At 43.6% G+C, this 24,416-nt stretch overlaps 1 protein-coding gene across 2 annotated transcripts in view; it reads left to right on the top strand.

Moving 5' to 3' along the window:
• Positions 1–4,806: 4,806 nt before the first annotated feature.
• CDC42EP4 (CDC42 effector protein 4) overlaps positions 4,807–24,416 on the top strand; it is a 31,053-nt gene continuing 11,443 nt past the window's right edge. The window contains exon 1 of one of the 2 annotated variants that reach the window (XM_060252324.1): positions 4,807–5,068. The gene's annotated coding sequence lies outside the window, so the exon portion shown is untranslated. Of the gene's footprint in view, positions 5,109–24,416 lie in introns of both variants that reach the window. The other variant, XM_060252323.1, reaches the window with a different exon arrangement.

Here is a 24,416-nt window from a genome sequence, read left to right as displayed (position 1 = left end):
ATAATGTCTCTGTCCTCAACTGGTATTTGGAATCTGTGGTTAAATGGCTAAAGCTTAATTTAGACAAGATGGGAGTTATGTTGGGTCAAGTGTACAATTCATTTATTCTGAATAAAGTATGATTGTCTATTACAAATCATGTAAAGAACTTGGGGGGGTGCTCTTGAATTCAGCCTTGTTCTTGAAGAAACAGGTTGGAATTGCTGCTAAATGCCTTATTTTTTTTTTTTTGTCAGTTGTTTCCCTTTCTGAACTCAGCCATCTAGGCCAGGGGTGGCCAAAAGTAGCTCTCCGGACGTTTTTTGCCTACAGCTCCCATCAGCCCCAGCCAGCATGGTCAATGGCTGGGGCTGATGAGAGTTGTAGGCAAAAAACATCTGGAGAGCTACCGTTGGCCACCCCTGATCTAGGCCATGCTGATTCTTGCTACTCTAACTTTGAGGTGGGACTATTATTAACATTCTCCGTATGGGGCTGCCTTTAGAGACAACAGACACTTCCATTAGTGCAAAATGTGGTTATTTCTTAGATGGGGCTACAGATGTATCACTAAATGTTGTGCTGTCATTGCACTCTAGCAATCTCTATCATTTTTGGAATAGCAATATTCACCTAGGTGTATATGTAGCCTGGAACAGATACAAACACACCAGTTTTCTTTTTAAAAACAATTTTATTAAACGTATACAACAAGGCATAGTGTGTGACTTAGTTACAATATCCTTTTCATTCAAATAAAGTTAAAAATTTCAGTTTCTTGGAAAAACACACCAGTTTTCAAATAACTTCCTGGTTGGCTGCTGCTTCTGCTATCAATTTAATGTGCTGGTGTTTCCTAACATAGAAGCAATTCAGTGAAAGAACTCTTTCCTGTATGAATCAGTTATGCTTTTCCCATCAGCTCTTGCTTGCTACACCACTCCAGGAACGTTTGATCTTCCTTAGCTTGAGCTCAAGTTTCTATATACAGAGGCAGTATACCTTGGAAGAGCAGATGCCAGAAACAAACAAGAGGTGTCCGGCATATGACCTTCTGGCCAGTGGAGACACAATGTTAGTACAGGAACCCTGGCATGATCTAGCATCACAGACTGTATGCTCTTATCAGTATCCTCTATGTTGTCTATAGGGCTAACGGAATACTCCTTACTAACAAATGCATGATTTATATGCTATATTCCCTCGCACCCCACAAGAGTCAATCTTAATATTAAACTCCAGCAGCTCAAAATCTCTGCACTGGAAGTAGAGATGGGTTCAATAAAAGCTTTCTCCAGATGACACATCAGACTGGGATTCTTTTTTAACCATCTCCACTGGCTGTTTTCCAAGTGGAGATGGAAGAATATGGAGCATGCTGGGCAGAATGCCACTGAGCTAAAACATAAGAACATGACCAAGTAGTAAATAGGAATTCTTTGAGTTCCACTTTGCCAATAGTTTGTTTGGCAGATAGACAGTATCTAGAAATGAAATAGCAAACCCCCAAAATCAAACTATTAATTCCCCTTTAAACATACATATGTATGTATGCATGTTTTGGGCAGCATAAGCATCTTCCTTTATACAATATCTACATAGCTGAATATATGTCAGAAAGCAGACTCTTTCCATATAATGTAACCTCCAAAATAATTTGAGGTTTTTGCATATAACAGCACTGCTGACAGTACAGAGATTATACATGGCTAAATATTAAAGAAGAAACTTTTACTCAGAGTGGGAGAAGTTGGAAGAATAGCATTGTGTTGGATTATGAATTATTATTATTAAAGGTAGGGAAAAGTAACTCATGGTGAAGCTATAGGAGAAGGAACTGTGTCCAGTTTCTGCTTTAGCTGACTATATGGTAATGAGGTGGTCAATGGGTGTTTTGGCATCAGGATGCAAGTCCACTGACTAAACATCAGTTTTGGGCAGTGACGTCCAGTGCCCTGGGGAAGATTGGCTTGTCTGGAGTACGTTTTTGTACTCATTCTCTCCAGATTGGTGCAGCTTCCACAGCTGTGGCCATGGATGGGTTATCCAGCAGCTGGGTAGATCAGGAGTGTCAAACATGAGCCCTGGGGGCCAAATCAGGCCCCAAGAGGGTTCCTATCAGGGCCAAACAACTGGCTGTCATCTGCTTCTCCCTATCTCTTGATTCCTTCTGCATAACAGCTTGCTTTGCAAGGCTTGCTCAATTGCACAGGAGCTACAGAGCAAAACCTCTATCTTCTCCATTGGCTGAGGCTCCTCCCTTGGAGAGGAAGAGGGGACGGGAGAGCTTGTTTTTCCAGTCTCTCTCAAACACACAACAGAGCTACTGAGCCAAGTTTCTCTTCCTTCCCCCTCCTGGTCCCCTGAGGAAGGAAGGAAAGAGCCAGAGCTTCCTTTGCCCAGTTCCCTGGATCCCATGGGAGAGATACAAAGAAAGCACCTTTAATACCAACAAGTGCTAACTTTTTAAGCATGTTTTAAGGGGTTTTTAAAATATATATTTAATTGTGTTTGTGTCCTTTATAAAGTTTATATCTCTGCTACCTAATCTGGCCCAACATGGCCTGGGCCAACAAGATCTCATTTATATCAGATCCAGCCCCCATAACAAATGAGTTTGACACCCCTCTTCTGCTTACAAGTTGTATTTGCACCCAATGGAATCTGTTATTTGGTTCTCTGGTTCAAGTTGTGTTGCATTCCTGTTCTGTGGTTGTTTTCTCTTTTCAGATCTGGTGGTCCGTGGGGAGAGGCAGTGAGTGCTCTGTGGACATAGCTTTATCTTCTGGGTTGCTCATTGTGCAAGGTGGTCCCTCATCGGCACACAGCTGGGTCTCAGTCAGTGGGCCACTGTGGAATGGCAAGGCTGGTGTGGCTTGCAGTGGCTGGGCCTTTTGCCGTTATTATTCGAGGCAAGGAAAGGTCCTCTGCCTAACATTTTGGTTGTCCACCTCAGTGGCAATGATTTAAGCTTAATCAAAGGAAAAGCCTTGATTCTGCAAGCACCAGCTGATTTAAAGGTCATTTAGAGCTGGTGGCCTGGAACTTTAATTGTTTGGTCAGTTATTGTGCCACGCTTGGTTTGGTGTTAGCGACCCAAAGGGCATTGATAGGACCTGCCGTAAATCAAACTGACAGCTTAAAAAGGCTCTTGCAGGGGGGCTTGGTTGTTTCCTACCACACCCTGTATACAGGCTGATCGTGTTGACCTATATAGGGGTGATGGTGTGCGTTTTCCAGATACAGGGACATATATTGTTCTTGAAAAGTTACAGCAAGGTCTGCTGGTGGCCTTGGGCCTCCTGATGGGCGCAAGTCCTAAGCTGAGGCTTGGCCTTGGTGATGGCAGAATTTTAGTGGCATCAAATGCAGTTTGGTGAACCCTAGCTAAAAAAATCGGGGAGTTTGATGAGTACAGCCCTTGGATTGTACAGCTCTGGGTGGGGAAAGCAGACTGCCTTTAGGAATGGCCTTGGTGGGATCCTCTCCTTAGGTTGTATGGTTCTGGGGAGGGAATTCTGGAGTGCTCCCTCTTGCTGTGCCAGCCAGGTATGAGCCATGCTCAGATGGCTCTTGCCTGGGGTGGGGTGAGATGATAGGGCAGGTCTTGCCTATACCGCAGGTTAGTTTGCCCTTGCCGTTTGAACTTTTGTTAAAAGTTAAATAAAGTGGCCCATTAGTTACCCAACACTCACGTCCCCTTCTTTCTTCCGACTTGGGGCAGGGAGAAAGTAATTCATGGTGAAGCTGTATACTGAATCTGGTAGCCAAACTTAGATTCTCAAATGATTATTTAAGAGGGATTGGCTTTTTTTTGCAGCAAAGCAATGACTAAAACAAAGACTGCTAGATATAAGTGTTCAGATGGATGCTGCACTAAGTACGTTGAGAACAGCTCCCCTTTGCAAGCTGCTTGCACCTTTTTCCTTTAACCCTTCCATCTTACGGATTTATCAGATTCCAAGCATAGGAAAGCATTTACCAATGCATGGTTGGATATTTCACAACTGGCAATGCTAAGAGGCCATTATTACAAGATTCCATATAAATAACATATCTGTATTTGCAACCAGAAATCTATCGAGGATCTAGGCCATGTGGTCTTCCACTGTCCAAGATTTGCATTACAACACTAAAGATATCCTGGGAATATTTTAATATATCTGGGGAGAGTGGACAATGACAATTATATTGCTTGCCAACAAAAATAAATGGGTAACACTACAAGCATCAAAGTTTGTTGCAGGGGTGACAAAGGTTTTGCCAAAACCCTGCTAATGAGGCTGATGGACAAGCTTATGTATTATGTCGACCAACTGATTGAATTGTTGCTGTTTTAAACTTAAAATTGCTGTTGCTGCTTATAAAATTACAATGGATGTTAAAAGTTTTAATTATTACAATTGCTATATTATAGTTTTGACACTGATTTTGGTATTTTTGGTGTTGTTTACAAAGGCTATGAGCTAATGCAATAAAGTTGATTTATGTATTACTAAAGGCAACAAACTTGGGAGTTCAATCTCCAAACGTGGAGTATGGGCCCTATTTGGAAAAAGAAAAGAACAGGGCTCCTACCGTTTCATATAAAATCCAGAGACTTTTCAGAAGCCCAGTTTTCATATGAAAAGAACAATCTCCTAGTCCTCAATTCTAAAGTATATATAAGCTCCACGTTCTTTTGGCCTCTCCTCTCCCCACCCCTTCCGAAAAGCAGACCGGTGGCGAGCAAACCCCGCGAGCTTTACGTTTATGAACGCCTCCCAACACCTAGCAGCACAGAGACTGGCCCCTCCCCCGCCAAGTAGTACCTCTTCAAAGAATGAAGGAGAGCCAGAACGGAGCATTCAGATTTTGAATGGAGGAGACCTGAGTTAGCCTGATGACGTAGCCTCACGCCATTGGCCCCTTATAGTGATGGCGTTATTGCTGCCTAAGTGGCTGGGTGGGGAGGGTGGAAACGGGCTCGGTCAGTTTGAAGCAGGAGAGACCGGAGGAGAAAGCCCCGGCGGCGCCCCATACAACTGGGCATGGGCTAGGAATATGGGCGCGGAGACATGCAGCTGAGCGGCTGATCCGAGAAGCGAAGGCAAGTCTTCTTCCGAGCTTTCCAAGAGATTTCTAACTAGGTTCGGGCTTGCAAATTGACGGCTGCCCGCCTGGCTGCGGCAAAGGGGTGCAAGGCGCCAGGTGTTCGTTCAGAGCTGGGTGGGTGTGTATGGGGAAAGGGGGCTAAGCACACATGGGGCGAGGAGGGAAAGGGCGCCGGGTTGCGAGAAAGAGCTGTGTCTGCTTAACGTTGCTGCTGTTTGTTCATCTGTCCTTTGCAGGGGGATTTTGCGGGAAGGGAGTGCCTTTTTAAAAAGCCCTGCTCATGCATTGTCTAATGTCTTTTTTTAAATGGAGGATGACTACTAAATGTCTATCAATAGGAGCAAAAGATGCTCACACGTTAGGGGTGGGGGACCCCCCTCAAAAGACACAGAGTCCTACAGAGGCCCCTCACAAAGCGCAGCGTGCCGCGTCTCTTTGTTTTAAAAGTCAGCGATCCATCGGTCTCTGCGGTCCAGTGCATCTGAGAGCCATTGATTATTGTTTCCACTCCCATCAATTCTGCCTCATCAATGTAGCTTCCTAAGAGAGGAGAGGAAAGGGGAGGAGAGAAGCAGCGAGCGGGAGGGGAACAAATACCCTACATGATTAACAATTTGGTTTTAATCATTCCAGCTGCTTTTCGGAGGTGGGGTAGCCGTTAGTGTTTGGCGAGTATAGGAGACCGAATCCTTTATCGAAGGAAGATCTCCACCCCCCCCCCTCTCCCATTGTCTTGAGGTGAAAAGCAAACCCGAGCCGTGTCTCTTTAAATTCTCGTGAATGAATTGGAGATGAGTACTGCAGCTCGGTGTGCGCCTTGTGTGCAAAGACCAACGCCAGAGAGTTCCAGGAAGTCGCATGTTAATAAATCCCTGGGTTTGACTACCTCTAAATGTGGTTGGAGAGCCAGAGGGGGAGAATAGCGTTTCATTTTCTGGCAGCTTCTAACAGTGAAGTAGCCCAGACAAAGGACTGTTTCTCTTCCCACCGCCCTTTTCTCTTCCAAGGCTGCCTGGGAAACTTCTCCCTTCCTGGGAGATCAAGTAGACCTGACGGCTGGCGTACTTGGGGCTTTGAAGCTTTGTTGGTTGTGTGGTCCCAAAGAGAATTGGGTCTTCCTGGGTCTGAGCTATGCAGCTTCGGAAAGAGAAGCAGCTAGCCTTGAGGTGGTGTGTTCTCTTTTTGAAACAGAAGAAAAAGCTACCTTTGGCTCTGGCATCTCTTCTGGGTTTTCTATTATTTTATGGAAACATATCGCCCAGGTGGATTACATCAGATGGCCATTCTTCACCCCAAGTAGTAGTGAAAGTAGCTTGAAGGTGTACAAAGGAAAGCCCTGGGAGCAGTTTTCACACATACACACCACACACCTAGAAATATGTTTTATTTTTTTTTCTTCAGCAGCCCTCTGGCTATAGGATTCTCCCTCCTCCAAACATCCGATCCTTTCCCCTCTTGACATGGGAGTGATGGTGGCATTTGCAGCCTCTGGTGGTTGTTTCAAGGTGTCTGCATGCAAAGGGGCTGCCGCTTCCCTCCCTTTCTGCTTCTCAAGCTAGCTTATTGAAATTCAGCTTCACAAAGTGCTCTGAACTAGAGCTGCAAACAAAGGGAACTGCTAGGGTTACGCTTCTCCCCCATCCCCATTGCTTAAATTTCAGGCTGTCCTGCCAGGTTCTGTATGAGCAGCTCTGTTGTGTGCTGTTTAGATCCACTTCTGTGATAGACAGGAGGATAAACTTGTCTCTTACTGTGACTGAACTTCTAACTCACTCCAAGATGGCTTTCTTCATACTTGCAAAAAGCCTGTGTGCCTGGCTTGCTAGCTGAGCCCTGCTTTAGTGCCTTACAAGGATGCTTCTTTAACTGCTAGTAGCAGGATGTTACATTGCGTTCAGGCCAGAAGACCCCAGATGTTGTGAATTATTTTGCTTGGTTCTTTTAAAACACATGCAGAGCTGTGTGTGTGTAGATGTGGGGGCCTAATATAATGTGTAAGGATTGCTGTTTCTGTTAGACTTACTCTCTAGTCAGCCTTCACAAAGGAATTTAACTTGATCAAACTATCCTTGACCTAAATCTGTACTGGGGGCGGGGAGGGGTGTTCAGAGTTCTCCAATGCATAGAATACTGCAGGACTTTACACCAAGTTACCTGGTTTTTACAAGATTGTTTTGAACTTTGATCCTGTTCATGTTTACTCAGAAATATCCTGTCTCCCTATTACATATCCAGAGGGTTGCATCTCCAGTGAGAGTTAAACATGGCAAGGCTTGGATCCTTTCACCAGTCTGCTACATTAAGAATTGAAATAAAAGTTAAAGCATCTGTTAAAGTGTTGGCTGTTTAAAGGAACAGAGTTATCACTTACTTCAGGTCCAGAACATTCATAAGGGTTGCATTATGAACTTCAGTCTTTCCCAGCAGTTCAATTTCTGTCGGGGTAAATCTTCAGCATTCTAATATAAGCTGGGGAAACTTTATTTTCATTGTGGCAGTACAGCCAGGTAGTATAAATGGACAAGTTCTGAGCCAGGGCAAACATGGTCTCTTATGTGTAACTATTAATTAGCAAATGGGCTTGAACTCAAAACTTGTGTATGTCATTTATCTTCCATTAGAAGGTAAGATGATGTAAAGTTGTGCACTCTTTGACAATAGCTAGGCTGCCTGCTGCTTCAAGGGAAGAAATGGGTCTTGAAGAGCCGCATAACAATATGGAGCCCCAGCTGGCTGATGTTAGCTGTCATGCTCCAGTAGAGACACTAAATGAGATATGGTGTAAAGCCTCCCTCCTGTAGCATTGAGAAGCCCTTTCCTGAGAGAGTGGCTGGTGGAAGTTTGATGATTATCTCTTCATACCTTGCCACAGAGAACTATAATTTGTGTGCTTATTTGTGAAGAAGGGATGTTAGTCTGCACCCATGTTTCCTCTTGCCATAGCATCTTGGCTCTGACAAGCAATGGCTGCAGCATTTCCCTCCCCCTGTTAAGACTGGTGGTTATTGTGACTCAAGAATAGCTAATTAGTGGAATAAAGTCCCGATGGGCTTTGCCAACCATTGCTAGAGCATGCCACATAAATGCCTAGTCCAGGGGTGGCTAAACTGTGGCTCGGGAGCCACATGTGGTTTTTTTCACATACATTGTGTGGCTCTCGAAGCCCTCACTGCCCCATCAGCCAGCTTGGAGAAGGCATTTGTCTCTTTAAATCACCTCTCCTATCCAAGCCAGCATACATCTAAAGAATGCATCTAAAGTTAGCTTTCTTTGCACCTCTGTTTCCTCATCTATTTTCCTGCCTGCCTGCCTACCTACCTACCCCTGATGTTCATGTCTTGTCGTTCTCAAACATCTGATGTTTATTCTGTGTGGCTGTTATGTTAAGCAAGTTTGGCCACCCTGGGGTATGCTGGGGTAGTTCAGAAACAGGGGGTTACTAGCAGTGCAGACCGTAAGATTATGGCAGCAGTTTGCTCTAAGCCTCCTGTGTTAGCAGCAAATACACAGCATCATGTAAGTGTCTTGCTCTGCCCAAATCTGTGTTCAAGTTCAATGTAGCTTGTGCTAGCCGCTGTGCCAGTGTCCAACACTTGATACTTTCTATCTTCTCCCACCTTCCTCTTTTTCATCTAGTCCCTGCTGAAAGATGTATGTTTGCTCTTGCCTGGAAACATGGTTACATGTTGGAGCATGTCAGCATTGTAATGCATGATCCTTGTTATACAGCTGACAAAACAGGTCTCATCCTGAAGGAACTTCAGTTGGCATGAACCTGGGCACCCTTAGCTCCTGTTCCTTGGAATTAGTTTAGAATTGCTCATTATTGCTTGGAATTGCTCATTATCAAAACAGAATCAGACTGTTTTGACAATGAGCAATGATTTATCTTACTGGCCTCCTGCAGTGAGTGAGCAAAATAGTTTCCATGGGGGCTGCCTTCAAAGTGCTGGTCATGGTCAGTTTTAAGTGTGTTTTGTATCAGTTCTCCACAAAAAAGTCAATGCTGTTCCACTATTATTTGTGTGTGGAACTGCAGTGGAGAATCCACATTAGGGTCTGTTAGGGTCATCTTTTGCATAAGGGAAGTGGTTGTATTCTGATCATGACTCCCCTCTTACATAGTTCTCTGACATCAAAGGTATGTCTGTATGAGCTTATTTATTTTAAAAAATGTGGGCTTGTTTGTTTCACAACAATGCAATCAGTCAGCTCTTGGGAAATTTTGGAGTGTAATGGAGGCAGAACAAGAGAATTCTGGGTTGTTTTCTAGAATCCCTGTTATCAATGTGTGTATAGTTGACAGCTGTTGTGCCACAATTGACTGGTATGGAAACACCCTTAAATCAAAGTATGGCATGCAAATGAGCAATGGCCAGCTTTAATCTCTGAGAGGTTGTAAACCTTAGCTTGCCCTGGGCTACTTTTATTGTCATTAGCATCAAGAGTGCTGGTGTAATGGCTTTCCTGACTGTGTAATCGTAAGTTATTGTGGAATGGTTACTTTAAATGGCTTAGGCTCTGCTGACACAGCTGGCTTCTGCTGAGCAGCATAAATTCTGGGGCTCACTGTCTGGCATGATCATCCAGAGCCTAAAGAGAAGCTACCAGCACCCTGAGCTACTTTCTAGCTGCCTGCAGACAGGTCATTTTGTTTTGAGATCCATGGCTGTGGAGTGTCTCTTGACTGGTTTGTTCTGGTACTATATCCACAGCATCAAGCTTTCAACCAATAAATTCCCTGGGCTTTCCCCATAGAGATAATAGTTTACTCTAGCTCAGGGGTGTTGAACTCATTTGTTATGAGGGCCGGATTTGACATAAGTGAGACCTTGTTGGGCCAGGCCATGTGTATCATAAAATATAATAGTAGACATATAAACTTTATAAAGGGCACAGACACACAATTAAAGATTTTTTTTTACTTAAAATAAAACATGCTTAAAATGTTAGCATGCTTGCAATGTTTTGTTTTACAGTCTCTGATAAATGTCACCTCTTGCTATGAATTATTGCATCAAAAACTGCAATGTCTCTGCTATACCAGTCTTGAATATGTGCTGTTCAGGTGTGCACATCTGTAAGTTGCAAACCTACTTTTGATTCATTGACATTCATTACAGACATTTCATGGTCAATGCTTTGAGCCTAAGACCCAAAGGAACATGAAGCAGCTGGGCATTGTGAGCTTTTGTACAGAAGTTGCTTCATGTACTAGTCAAGAACAGGTGAAGGCACCATGGCACAGACTGAGGGCTATGTGCTTGCCTACAAATCTATAATTTCCCCCAGAAAAATAACTACAACTAAAAAAAATAGAACTTCTCCCCCCAAAACAACTACAAGAACAGAGACACAGCCATGTATAGTGGTCAGTGACAGCCTACTATCTGGAAAGTCTAAATTCAAGGCCCCCAATCAAAGGAAAATGTGAAAGAAAAATTAAGGAAATTTGCTGGGTAAACCTGGGGTGGAACACACTCTCAGCCTAATGCTGATATTTCTCTTCTAAATAGTTTGCATGCTTTCCTATTGAGAAAGACTGGAGGGCATGAGTACAGTGAAAAAGAGGAGATGGACCCAGTTACACCCATAGCAAGCCCAACAAACTCTCTCTCTCTGTAGCAAGGCAAAAAGCTCATACCTTCACTAAAACGTTGCTAGTCTTAAAAGCACTCTTTGTAGGTCTCCTGATGGTGGGGACTGCTCTTTCTTTCGTTCCCTGGGGCACGAGGAGGGAGAGGAGCCTCAGCCATTAATTAGAAGGAAGAGAGGCTTGTCTCAGTAGCTCTGAAGGGTGATTAATTGAGCCTGGCAAACTTAATCACCCAGCGGAGCTATAGAGCCAAGCTCCCTCATTGGCTGAGGCTGCTCCTCCCTCCTCCTCCTCATTGGGAAAAGGGAGGGGGGAGAGGGAAAGGCTACTTTGCTGCTATGGCTTATCTGGGAAGAAACACAAAATGGCGACCGAAAAAAGCAAGCAAGAGAAAATGAAGCAGACGACAGCCAGTTGCTGGAGGGCCTGATTGGAGCCCTCTGCAGGCCTGATCCAGCCCGTGGGCCATATGTTTGACACCTCTGCTGAGTCTAGCTCTTCTCTACCTATTTAGAGAACTGTGGAGACATCCTTACTGACAAAATTGTAAGGTGACTAGATATTTAGCAGCCAAACCTTAGGAGTTTGTTGCAAATGTGCCCCTAAATTGGAGAAACAGTCAGGAGTCAATACTAGCTTGTGACATACAGGACTGCAGCTTTTAATCATTTACATGTCACAATGAACTACAAATTTAACTGAAGATTAAAAATCTGTCCTCTAGTTTACTGCCGGGGTTCAGAAAAGCTTTGAGAATCAGGGACTCATTGAAGGCCTGCCATTGTGTTGGTTTCTCAGACACACCAGTTCAATCCTGTATAAAATTTTGATGATTTATTTGTATTTTTCAGTTCTTTTATGATCTTTTATTTACTGTGACAGGAAACATTCCATATTTCAAAACTGACTTTAAAAAAAGAACAAATAACTAAAGGTAGACTTTTTGTTGTTGAATTGAGAAATGGTGATAGCTTTTCCCTTGTTTATAAGTCAACAGCTGCTTTCAAGATCATTAAACAAATATTAACAGGATTAATCAATTAGTTTATTATAAAAGCCTCTGTTTGTGGACTCAGGTTGTAAATCCTGCTGAGTTCATTAAGTCATAAGTCCCAAGCTTTCATTTGCAGCTTGGTAGAAATTCCCTGAAAAGGGAGAGTTTTAACTTTCACTGCTGTCTGGGTTCCTCGCCTGTGTCATACAATGGGGCAGTTTCCACTAATCAATAACATGAAGTGGTTGTTTGCACAGCTTGGCTGCTGAAACTCAAGCCTCTGGGTTGTCCCTCGCTTTGCAGGCTCCCCGGGCAACTTGTTTTGCACCTTTCTGCCTTTGGTCCCTCTTACCTTTTGACTTGAATGCCTATCTGCAAGTCAGGAATGAGGTCAGACTGGTAAACCTCAGGGCTGGATCAAACTTTGATGTCCTGAGCCAAGGTAATCCAGCAATTTCTCTCTTCAAAACAATGACCTGGATAGCCCAGGCTAGCTTGATCTTATCAGATCTCAGTTGCTAAGCAGGGTCCACCCTCATCAGTATTTGGATGAGAGACTACTAAAGTCCAGGGTCATCATGTAGAAGCTGGCAATGGCAAACCACCTCTGAATGTCTGCCTTGAAAACCCCACATGGTCGCCATAATAGACCACAAATTGACAATGAAGTCCTTGAACTGTAATCTGGCTTTTTTAAATGAGGGAGGCATGGAGGAATTTGAAAGTGTGGCAGAATACCCATCAGAAAGTATGCCCGCTAGTAAGTTATTCATTCAGAAGCAATCTTCAAGAAACGGGTGGTACTGTAAGCTGCTGAAATGTGGTCTGTACTTACCTGGTTTCAGGCACTTGTATGTTGGTAGTATTAAGAAGAGCTGATACAGAAGATGCCCTCTCTCACTTCAGTGCCTTTAAACATATCTCTTAATCTTTTCGAAGATAAATTAATGCTCTGCCTGTGCTCCAGTGACTGATCAAACCTGTCTCATGTAACCTTTTCCTCCCACAAAGAGCTGCCTTATGGTCCCACAGTCCCTTCTGGACCTTACTCCAGCTCTAGCCATGTCTTTATTGATGGCAAGTGAGAGCACTGAACATTGTGTTGGGGTAAGCTGGCAAGTGAGAAAAGAAAGCCTCTTTACTGGACTGAGGGAAGGAAAACATCTGCCCCAGAGTTATGTACCTATCCAAAAAGGTATAGCTGCATTCTTTCACTTGAGCAGGTTAGAATGGAAATCCTTATCCTTGAAAATTCCTGTTATAAGTATCTTTGAAAGGGTGTGAATACATCTGATGTGATGCTTGTGAGGAACATTCTGTTGCAAGGATAGGTATAGTACATGGCATATTGGAAAAAAACCTCTTCACTCACAGACATTTAATGTAAAGCATAGACTTTCTGGTGAATGTGACTGGTACAGAGCTACTATTTAAGGACACCTCTGAGTTGTGCATTATATGCAACACAGTTAAGAGCTCCAGAATATCGTTCAGTGGAATCATGTGACATTGTCACGGGGCGAGGGGAACAGCGATGGAACAGTTTCCATCTTCTAACAGTACAGTGGAGATACTACACAATCATAATTACCACAGAAATGCTGCACCTTATGCTGAGTTGGACTGTTCCATCTATCTAAGAATTTAGCTCTCAGAAAAGGTCTTTGTCAACCTTGGGACCTTCTACATGAAAAACGTGGGCTGTACCACTGAACTGAGGGACCTCCAAAAGGGCCCTCTTCATGTGTAATGTAGCAGTGCTGGATTTTTGAGCCTGCATTGCTTGATGTGAGCGCTGCCATACACCAAAGGGCATCCTTTAGTTCAGCTCCACAGAAGAGACCTCTGGCTCTAGCTACAACTGGGCATTCATGGTGGTCTAAACCAGGAAAGTGCAACTTCTTCCTAACTCCTGTCTATTTTTATGTTTCTTTGTAAGGGCCTGTGTTCTGTCCACAAGTCCTAAATTCTTTCATATGTGCTTTACTAGCAACATTGGAAAGTGCTTCTGTGCGGACTTGATTTCCCTAGGGAAGGCAGGAAAAAAATGCTTCCTCTCCTTCCATTTTACTTCTTGGAAGACATTGGTAGAGAGCAGTACTAGTAGAGTTCAGCTTTAATCTTCATTCCAAAGAGGACTAAAAAGAGAAACTACAGGGGAAATTGCTTCTCCAGAAAGTCTTTCCACATCATCTTGTATTGTTGCCATGTGCTCCTTCTATCTTACATGCACCTGCTCTTACCCCATCATCGATATATTTGCTGGACATACGTTGCTGCAAATGATCTTCCCATTGTGAGCTATCCCTATCCTGGAAATGACATTCACAAGTAGTTGTCCCTATCTCGTTGAGCAGTCTCTGTCCATGTTCTTGTTGGCCAGGCCGTTATGAAGAATTACACATGTTTAGAAATAAGTTCATGGTGAAATTGTGGTTAGCCTTTTAAAAAGGCATGTATGTATTGCTACTGAATTCTGAGACTTGATGGGGATGTTATGCTGGGGTTCAGCATTCTTGCAGTGAGTTCATCATCCATTAGTATTCAGTTTAGTGTAACTCAGGGGTCGTTTTGTAGAAAAATAGGTGGTGGAGCTCATCCAGGGATTATTATGCAGCTGTGCCTACTATTCAATGGACAAGGAGGTAGAACTCTCAGAAAGCTCCTGTGAGTTCCCACTGAATCCGAGGCCTGGTGGATGCTGACCGAAGACAGGAAGGCTTACTACATGTTGAGCAGGTTTCATGTGATGAGTTCTTCTAAACCAGGGGTCCTCAAACTTTTTAAATAGGGGGCCAGTTCACTGTCTCTCAGACTGTTGGAGGGCCAGACTGCTGTTACTGTACAAGGCCGCGGGCTGTCAGTTCTCCGTCTTCTGCATCTCTCCCTTCCCCACACCACACACCCCGGCCTGGGAACTCACCTCACCTCGGTATCACCTCACACTCTGTCTCCGCCGCCTCAGCCCAGTGCCGGAAGTGTGCGTTGCTAAAGCGAGTTTAGGTCGAACGTCACTTCCGGTCTGATTTTGCCATAACCCGGCGGGCCGCATAAACGTCCTCAGCGGGCCGTAGTTTGAGGACCCCTGTTCTAAACTATATCTCTGGGGTGGGAGTTGGAGGTTCACACTCGCAGTTCACATCTCAATGGAAGTTCAGTGTCTTGGCTCTGTCTCTCCCTGTGGTGAGATGCCAATAAAAAGAGCTGGCTCCAGCTTTAAAGTACCACATGCATGAGCTGGATGAGCACTTTAAAAGGTACAATTTTGTAGCTATTCTGTTGATGCCAGTGTGATGTTCTGTGGGTCTGCTTTAATCTGGTTAAAAGACTAATAGAAATCCTTTATAGAGGCTTACTTTGCCTTTTAGAGGCTAACATCTGGAGCTTGTTAGCTAATGAAGTGCCCATCTACTTTGGCAGGCTAGATACCCTGTGTATTCAAAAACAAGACAGTGAGTTGATACAATTGTAGGGACTGCTTGACTTTGAAACTGCCCACACATTTTTGTCAGTTTTTATTCTTTTTCAAGTGTTTTGGCATTCAATAGGCTTCTCTGTGCAAATAATAGTCAATGAAGCTTCACTCTCCTTCCAGATTTTTTCCAAGCAACAATGTGATTGTCACAGGATCTTGTCCTGTTTTGTGCTTAACTGCAGGCAGAGCCAACACCCCCCTTTCATCCACTCTGTGTGTAAAGGGGGAGCTTGCCTTCTCTGGCTTGAAGTCTGATCATGGGACTGGCCAGAATGGGCTGTGTAGGAAACTCCAAGTATTACTTATTCACTGCCAGAGAAAATCCTTCAGACATTTGCTTTTTAACATTGTACATGGATAGACTTTCTACAGACCAGAATGGAGCGGGGAGATGTAGGGAAACAAAATATTTTGACACAGTATTCGAGTAAGGAATTAACCCATCTCTTTCCTGATGGGAAGAGTGCAGAGTTTTAGGTTCAGAACTATGTTGAGACTTAATATCTAAGGATGCAGTAAATCTAGAAAAGGAATTCTCCTTCGGTGGGGGAAGTCATCCAAGCTGGTTAGGTCACACCTCCTCTTGCTCCAGGCAGGCCTATGCAAATTTCTGTGAGACTCAGGTCAAGGTTGACCCCTCCAGTTGGGATAGCCTTGCAGCTCCAATAGGATACTTGAGCTTAGGTGCACTTTGCCTATGAGCTTGATCCTACCTTAGGAATGGAAGAGGAGAAAGCAGCAAAGAAAAATATGCTTTCCAGTGCAGGACCTAAGAAGAGGAAGGAGCCTGCAAAGGAAAAGCCTCTCCTGCCTTTGGAGATTGGCCTGTGGCAAACATGGGAAATGCAGCATGTGCGGCTGTGGAAACTGGAAGATCTGAAGCTTTGAGTCTCTTTGCAGCCTCTTATATGCCCGTGCAGGAGGTCCCCAGGAGGAAGATACTGGCTCCAGTTGATCAGATGAAGGCCTTTTCAGGTGGCCCTTCCTTGAACATATGAACATATGAAGCTGCCTTATACTGAATCAGACCCTTGGTCCATCAAAGTCAGTATTGTCTTCTCAGACTGGCAGCGGCTCTCCAGGGTCTCCAGCTGAGGTTTTTCACACCTATTTGCCTGGACCCTTTTTTGGAGATGCCAGGGATTGAACCTGGGACCTTCTGCTTCCCAAGCAGATGCTCTACCACTGAGCCACCATGCCTCCCTCCTTCTGGGACTCAGAAGCTTCCAAGTCTGCTGGGAAAGTGTGGTGAAGATGCAAGGGTGAGAAACCCAACCCTTTTTGATCCAGGCAGAGTTCTTAGGTGCCAAGATGGTATGGATTTAAGATTGGGCAGCAGTGGGGTCAATCCATCCCCCCTCTCCCAGCCTCCTCCATTGGCCCTTCCTGGCATGCTGATCATTAGCTTTACGAATTCCAACATGGTGACCACACCATTTCCCCTCGCATCTTTCAGCCCTCCCCATCAGATTGGGTGATGCAGGCCTTTAGACCTGCTTGGGCCACCCCAAATCCAATGCTGAAACAGCCTGAAAATTCATAGGGTTTCAGATGCCAGGGTCTTGTGGCCCTTCAGGAATGGCAGCCAAGGGCACCAAGGGAGGCTGGGGACATTGGCAACACCAGAGAGCCCCTACCCAGATCTTCTTCTGTGGAAAATTCCTGCCTGCCTAGCAAGAAGCCCTCAAAAGTGCCATCAGGGACAAGGCATATAATTAATTACTCACCATTCAAAGGCCTTGGAAGAGAATGATAGATCTTCTTTGATAGTTACCGGGGTGAATAGACAAGGGGTCAGAAGTAATCACAAACTGGGTCTCCATGCTCAGAGTAGGGTTACCTTGGGCTCAGGATCAGAAAAGGAAGAGCTCTTGTTGACCAGAGGGTCTATTGGGGCAAGCTCTGACAAGGAAGAAGAGAAATGGTCATGAGAGGAAACTGAATTACAAAAAAGTTCATATAGGCATTTCCAGCCTGAGCATTTTCAAAGATTGCTTATAAAGGTGTTTTCTACCCTCAAACTGACATGTCAGAAAAACCCAGATATTCAATTTCAGGTAATTTGGATGGTGGAGTTTTCAAGAGACCATCCAAGATGTTCAGTCTGTCCATTCTCAGAATTCTTCAGTAACAATGGCTGAATGGGCTGTGTGGGACAATGGCACATTGCTCACACATATAACAAAGAAATTCTATGCCCTGCCAGAGGATACCATGGAAGATCTCAGGGTCCCTCTGGTTGATGCAACTGTGGTTGTCCTTCACTTAGTAACCATATTGTCCAGAGATGGAAATATCACATTGAGGGACTCTGTGGATAGGAAGAACATAACAGCCTTTTAAAAATCTCACGAAGTGTCTTCTCTTACCATAAGGGCTTTGGCAGTCTCTAACTTCACCAAGGCCATCGTGATCTGGGCTGACAACTTTTTGCAGGATATTTATTCATTCCCTTAGGTTTAGTTCGGCAGGGCCTGCAAGACTACTCTTTTTCAGCTGGCCTTTACTTAATAATCTTACAGCATACTGTTGGATGAATACCATCACCACAGAAAAACTGTACGATGTATAACATCAAGATTTGAATATTAATCTAATCTTAGAATGCTTTTTAATTACAATGATGATTAATTTTATAAATGTTTGATTTATAATATGTATGTACATATAATATGTATTGTTTAAATTGCTGAAGTGCCGGATGGGATACAAATTAAATATTATTACTATTATTATTAGGTTTATATCCCACCCGCCTGCAAGTGGGCTCAGGACGGGTCACAACAATACATTACAAAAACTAAAACAATTAGAAATAAATATCAACATAATTAAAACAGTTTAGAAAAAGTAGGCATTGTACAGATATTAGTTCAGCAGTCTTAAAGCTGGGAGCGACTGGACCTTAGCCGAGCTATGAAAGTCTGTTAGCAGCAGCATAGCATAGGGTCCAACTGGTGGATGCCTGCCACTTTAACTGAAGACCTGCAAAACTGTAATAAGTCTCACAGGGCCCTGATCTCAATTAGAAGCATGTTCTACCAGGACCTGGCTCTGGTCAAGGCTCAGTGAACATCCTTCGAGCCAGGGAGAACCAGGAATCATTCCAATAAGAAGCAAACCACTTGACTATACGATAGGGAGTGGGCTCCAGGATTTTGCCCGAGGTTGGGAAAACCCAATAACTGATCAGTGGGATCTCTCAATCATCGAGCATGGGTAAGGATAGAATTTTTCTCTCCCTCCCCCACTCCCAACATCATTTTCTTCTGTCTCCATTCCCAAGACACAACAGAGATGCCACCTACTGTCAGTGGTAATACAACACCTCATACAGATTGGGACAGTAGAACAGGTCCTTCCAAACAAACAATTCCAGGGGGTTAATTCAGTTCTGTTTGTGGTTCCAATGAGATCCGGAGAATAGTGAACAATTCTAAACTGAGAGAGCTGAACCTCTGGATTAAAAAGTCAAGTTTTGGATGGAGTTGCTCTTCTCTATCTTACAAATATTGCAACAGGACAACTTCCTGTTGTCCCTGGACCTCTGGGAAGCCTACCTACACATACCCATTTACTCTTCTTCCAAACAGTACCTAAGGATTGCTTTTTTAGACTAATATTTACAATACAAGATCTTATCCTCTGGATGGACTTTCATTTTCACCAAGGGTGTTCACCAAGATTATGGTGGCACTGCTAGCCTGCCTTCCACAACAGGGGATGCATTTTTATCCCTTCTTGGATGACATCCTCATCAGAGCCAAGGAGGCAGAGATGGTGACACCAAGTAGCAATGCAGAGTCTTAAAAAGAAGAGAAAAAGTGGAAGTAATCTTTATAGTTCCCTTCTGGCCCAAAAGACCTTGGTTCTTTGAACTGGTAAGGATGTCAGTGTCCCCTCCATGGTCATTACCAAACTGTCTGGAGCTAATAGGACAAGGTCCTCAGCCTGGCTACAGCTGACGGCTTGGAGGCTGAGCAGGCAGAGAGAAGTCAGTGTTCCCTAGAGAAATGATATCATGATTCAGTCTAGGAGGCCAGTGACTAGGCATATTTTAACCATACTTGGGATATCATAACCATACTATTAAAAAAGAGCTAACAATAAGAATATTAAAACCTACATTTATTATCTATTCATGGGAAAACAAAGATTTTAGTTTTCTCTAAATCTTGAAAGCAACTATTATGGTCAGTCCAGGGAAACCCTATTGAACAGGTCAAAACTACCAAATATCTGGGGATTAATTTTTCCTATAATGGGAGCTGGGCAACCCATCGCAAGTGCGCTCTAACAGTGGCAAGAACTAGTGCCTTGGCTATTGCCCGTTTCTTTTATTTGAAAGGGAACCGATATGTCCCTTTGGCCCTAAGAGCTTTTAATGCGAAATGTAGCCCCCAACTTTTATATGGTGCCCCCATATGGATCAGTGCCTTCAATCACACCACTGAAGGCCTACAATCCTTCTTTTTGAGGAAAATTCTGGGACTACCCAACTGTGTTCCTTATGCTGCAATTTGCATGGAAACTGGACTGTTGCTGCTGGAAACTCGCGCCTGGCTTTTGACCTTTAAGTTTTGGCTGCGCCTTTTATTTAATTCTGATCAGAATTCTTTCACCTTTTTGATGCTGATGGACATCATGCATCCAAATGGTTGACCCTGATCCAAAAGAAAATCACATCCATAGGAATTTCCTTGGGTGCATTTTATCTATCCTCTGCTTCTGCGGTATTTCAATCCATCAAACGTAGACTACTAGATATCCAGTTGCAACGTCTAACTGAGGCAGCTCGGAAAACTTGCTCCCCAAGCTATCTGGGTTTATCCCAGATTCCTGGGCTTTTAGCTCCCTATTTCCTCTTTTTAACTGATCCTCACCAAAGAAGAGCATTCATGCTGGCTAGATTTAATGCATTACCATCGGCCATCCTTTTCGGAAGATACCACAGAATCCCCCGCAATCTTAGACGATGCCCTTGTAGTCAAGGAGTCATCGAAACGGTCCCTCATGTTCTTTTGGACTGCCCTTTTTATAGCAGTCCACGTGCAAGATACCTAGATGCACTGCTTTCTGACCATCAAGGCCTTTCTGACAATGCCAAGGTTCGTTTTTTACTCCACAGGAAACACAACTTTGTCACTACTCACGTTGCTTGCTTTTTACAGGTTGCGATCCAAATCAGAGGCTTTTACTCATGCATAGCCTACTGCTATTTTATGTCATTTAACTTTTGCTGGTTTTTTAAGGTTTTATTATATTCTATAGTGTCACTGTTGGTTTTAAAGTATATTGTATTCTTGTATTAATGCCAATAAAGGTCTATGGTATGGTATATATTAATTCATTATTATCTTTTTACATGAGGGATGGAAGCAGAAAGACAGATGGCAGCACTTATTGTAGTTCTAGGTCATAAAAGATTATACAATTTATCTTCACACAAACACATCAGATGTTTCCTGAAAGAATCCATAAAGTTAGCTCCTCCTGTTAGACACAGGTTCCGTATCTGAAGTCTTTCTAAAGTTTTGGAGACTTCCAGGGTTGGAAAAAGCCGAGCTGAACTGCTTCTCAGAAGGGGAGCAGGCTGTAACTTCTGTTCGGGGTAGTGGAAGGCAATCTAATGCCTACTGCCTACTTTTCTCAGTCAGAGATCAGTCCAAAATATGCACAGGAAACTCTTGAGATTTACCTTGGCTAAAAGGGAGTCCCGGGGGGGGGGCTCTTTGAGGCTTTGAGGGATCTCCGGAGACGAGTTGCATTTTCATCATCTGCAGAAGTTTCCAGAGTCATTTATTTGACATAAGCTCAACAGGATCCTAATCTTCCTTGATACTGCTTTAGTACTGCCATAAAATCCCTAAATTTTTCTAGTGCCGTTCTTTTTAAAATAGGGTTGTTCTCGGGGTAAATATAAGGAGTCAGCATTGTGATCTAGAATAGGCTGGAGACTTCATAATAATCATCCCCGATAGTCTGTCATCTTGCATTGAGCAAGGGGTGTCGGAAAGGGAATGGCAGCCCTGTCGGCAAGGGCTATGATAAGCCAAGGTCCTTTAGACTTTTTTTTTTTTGCTCTTGTTGGTTCAGGGAGACTTGGTGCAGAAAACAAGAATGCAATCATTTTATGGAATGAATTGGGTAAAAAGAAAATTTAAAAACTGCAAAGTATAATCCACAGCCTTTCTTTCCATTTTTAAAATACCATCACTTATTATAAGCAGTAATTCCTTCACTCTTGAATGCTCCAGCTATAGAGAAATAGCCAAGTTTTGATTAGGACTGTCTAGTAGCTATCTAGTTGAGGACAGCTGGACATCTTTTGGATCAGGGACCACCAATAGATTTTGGTCTTCTGTGAGTAAAGCTCTTTGGGGGACATGCCAGGGGAGGGAGGAAGGGTTGCCATGGGGTCATTTTTCTTTCCAGCCTGGCTTGATTGGTTTTTCCCCTCTTCCCTGACATCAATTATTATGTGTCATTCTCCTCCCCCCCCCCAAAAAAAAATACAATATAAAAACGGGATAGTGACTCCCTTTCTGTCACTGAGTGAAAACTTAAGACACTCTAGATCAGCATCATTTTCATTGCAAGTAACTAATTTTGCCTTATAGTTATTTGTAATGAACCATGTCATGAGAAGAGGCTTCCCTCATGGTGCATATGAGCTGCAAGGACTATACGTGCTGCATGTGTGTATTTGGAAGTACATAGTGCCTCTGAAAATAGACATACCATTTAGCTTTCGTGAGGGGCTTCCATTGGAGCAGTAGGAGAAGCTTTTGATAGATGAAACTGAGAGGGAGAAGTGACTTGGTAGGATAGAAGCAATTTATAGCAATGGCCTTTGTGGAAGAGTGTTTTGAAACAAGACATTACCGCAATTTGATGATCAGAAGACTGGTGGTGCAGGCACACCATAAGTGGACCATGGACTGTCATATGTTCTATATCTTTCTAACTCTCTCTAGAAGCCAAGCAGGAATTGACAAATGGCTGCCTGTAAATCGATTCTGGTTTTTTACCCCTCTAACCGTGGGACACACAACTTTTACTGTCCTTGGAATGCTCTAAAGCTGTTTCAGTGAGAGGAAGACCTGAGTGATGCAATGAGGAGGAACCCCTTCCAGAAACCCAGGCATGAAGGGAAATCCAGACCTGGTGTCACCATTTAAATCAGACTATGTGTATTCTGTGTTTCGAGAAATCCAAATTCTGCGTGTAGAAAAGCTGGTTTCTGTAATCTGCATTATTTTGCATTACTGTAGTGCTGATAGCCATCAGCAAAGTGTGTTATAACCCTGGACCGCTTTGCCAGACAAGTACAGATCTCCCATCTCTCAGGCTTCTGAGATACCACCATGCATTACTTACATTCTAGCATCTCTTTGCAGCAATAAGGACTGAAAACTTGCTCTTTTTTGAAAGCTGAGTTCCTCAAAAATTTGCATTATGTGCCCAATACCCTTTCTGAAGTTTTTCTGTTATCTGGGATCAGAAATGTAGTCTGGTCCTTGTAACTAGCATGTGTTCTGTGTCTTCATTACTTTTTGCACATATACCTAAACACCCGGTCAATTCCATGTAATGTAAAGTTTACAGAGGGCAAGGAGTGACTGGGCTTGCTGGAAAGCTATCTGGGAGATAATTGTCTTCCTGTTGAAAGGGTCCTTCTGCAAAAAAAAAAAAAAAGTGGTTGGCAAGGGATTTGAGGGCCAGTTTGCAGTATGCAGAAGTAGAGGAAGAGGAAGAAAGGATCATGCACCTGGAGAATCAACTTCTCATTCCAATATCCCACATAATGTATGAATCAGCTTAGTAAAATTGTAAACCAGGGTATATGGACTAGAGCCATGCCCACAGGCAACCTCTCTGTGTGCCAGGGAGCACCTGGGTACAAGAGTGCTGCCTCAGCTGAAGCCACAGTGCAATGTGACCTTATTTAACTTTCTCCCTTAACTGCCAGCAATCAACAATTAGTCCCTTTTCTCACAGGTTACTTTTGTTCATAAGCACATTCTGGATTCAACCCAACCAAATCTAAACACTTTGGGGGTTGATATTGGGAAGAAACGTGTGTTTTATAGTACCGTGTATTTTTGACTAGGCTCAAGCTGAATCTTCAAGGCTTTTCATTTAGCCCATTGCTACGAGATTCCAGATAAGGGTCCCCTCTTGCTTCCCAGCCTTGCAAGTGGTGGCTGATTGCCACTTTCATACAGGGAGATAATCTCTGATGTAGCCTGTAGGCTCCTCATTATCTACATCATAAAATTACATTCTGTAGAGGTGCAGAGGAGGCAAAGGTATATTCATACAAATCTGTTGAGAGCCAGCCTGGTGTACTGGTTAGAGTGTCAGTCTTGGACTGGGGGTGGGGTGGAGGTGAAGCTCAGATCCCCACTCGATCATGAAAGTGTGTTGGGGTGACCTTGGTCTAGTCACATAATCTAACTCTAACCTACATCAGAGAATAATATGTGAAGACAGCGTGTAGGAGGGGAGAACGATGTTGTGAGACACTTGGGTCCCAGTTGGAAAGAAAAGTAGGATATACATAGACCTATATAAAAGGCCACTATTGTGGCTCCTACTTACCTAGTTAGTACAGAGGATGGAGGGGGCAGCATGCCAGAAAATGTGGGTGTAGGGGAACACTTTGTACATGGGATGCCATGGTCATAGATCCATTGCTTCCATCCAAGTTAACTTGCAGAAAGTTACCTGTTTTAGGTAGGTTCTGTTGAAGTAAGGGTGCAATTTCTCTCTAATCTGATTGTAATAATTAGTCTACTTTCCGTGATTAGACCGGTAACCCAAAATTTGTTTGTCTACTCCCCATCAATATGTGAACTGCAGCTGCCTTAATCTCTGTGTCTCCCAACCAGGCATATATTAAGTATTCCTTGGCTTTCCTCTTGGTTCCTGGTGTCTCTTCTTTATATACTTCTTCTGTGGCCAGACTGTTCCTCCTCTCTTCCTTTCATTTTTCTGGACCATTCCAAGTCCACATCCTCTAAGCGTCCAGCAGCCGGAGTTTATATTTGTAACCATATTCAAACCAACAAAATACAGAACTGGCATGGCCAGATTTCCAAAGCCTTGCACATTAATCCTGGTAGGGGCAAAAGCTACAAGACACACTGTTCCTGCTTAGTTTTTCCCTTGTGAAGCATCCCAGGACCCAAATGTGTCCTGCTCCTTCCTCCTTTATTTTCCTTCTGCCATTCAGCTTCAGTCATTTCTACAACCAGTCTTGTGATCTCCCAACA

This window comes from Heteronotia binoei, chromosome 13 (assembly GCF_032191835.1).
Source record: "Heteronotia binoei isolate CCM8104 ecotype False Entrance Well chromosome 13, APGP_CSIRO_Hbin_v1, whole genome shotgun sequence".
Classification (NCBI taxonomy): domain Eukaryota; kingdom Metazoa; phylum Chordata; class Lepidosauria; order Squamata; family Gekkonidae; genus Heteronotia; species Heteronotia binoei.
This window is presented reverse-complemented; position numbering and strand designations above follow the sequence as displayed.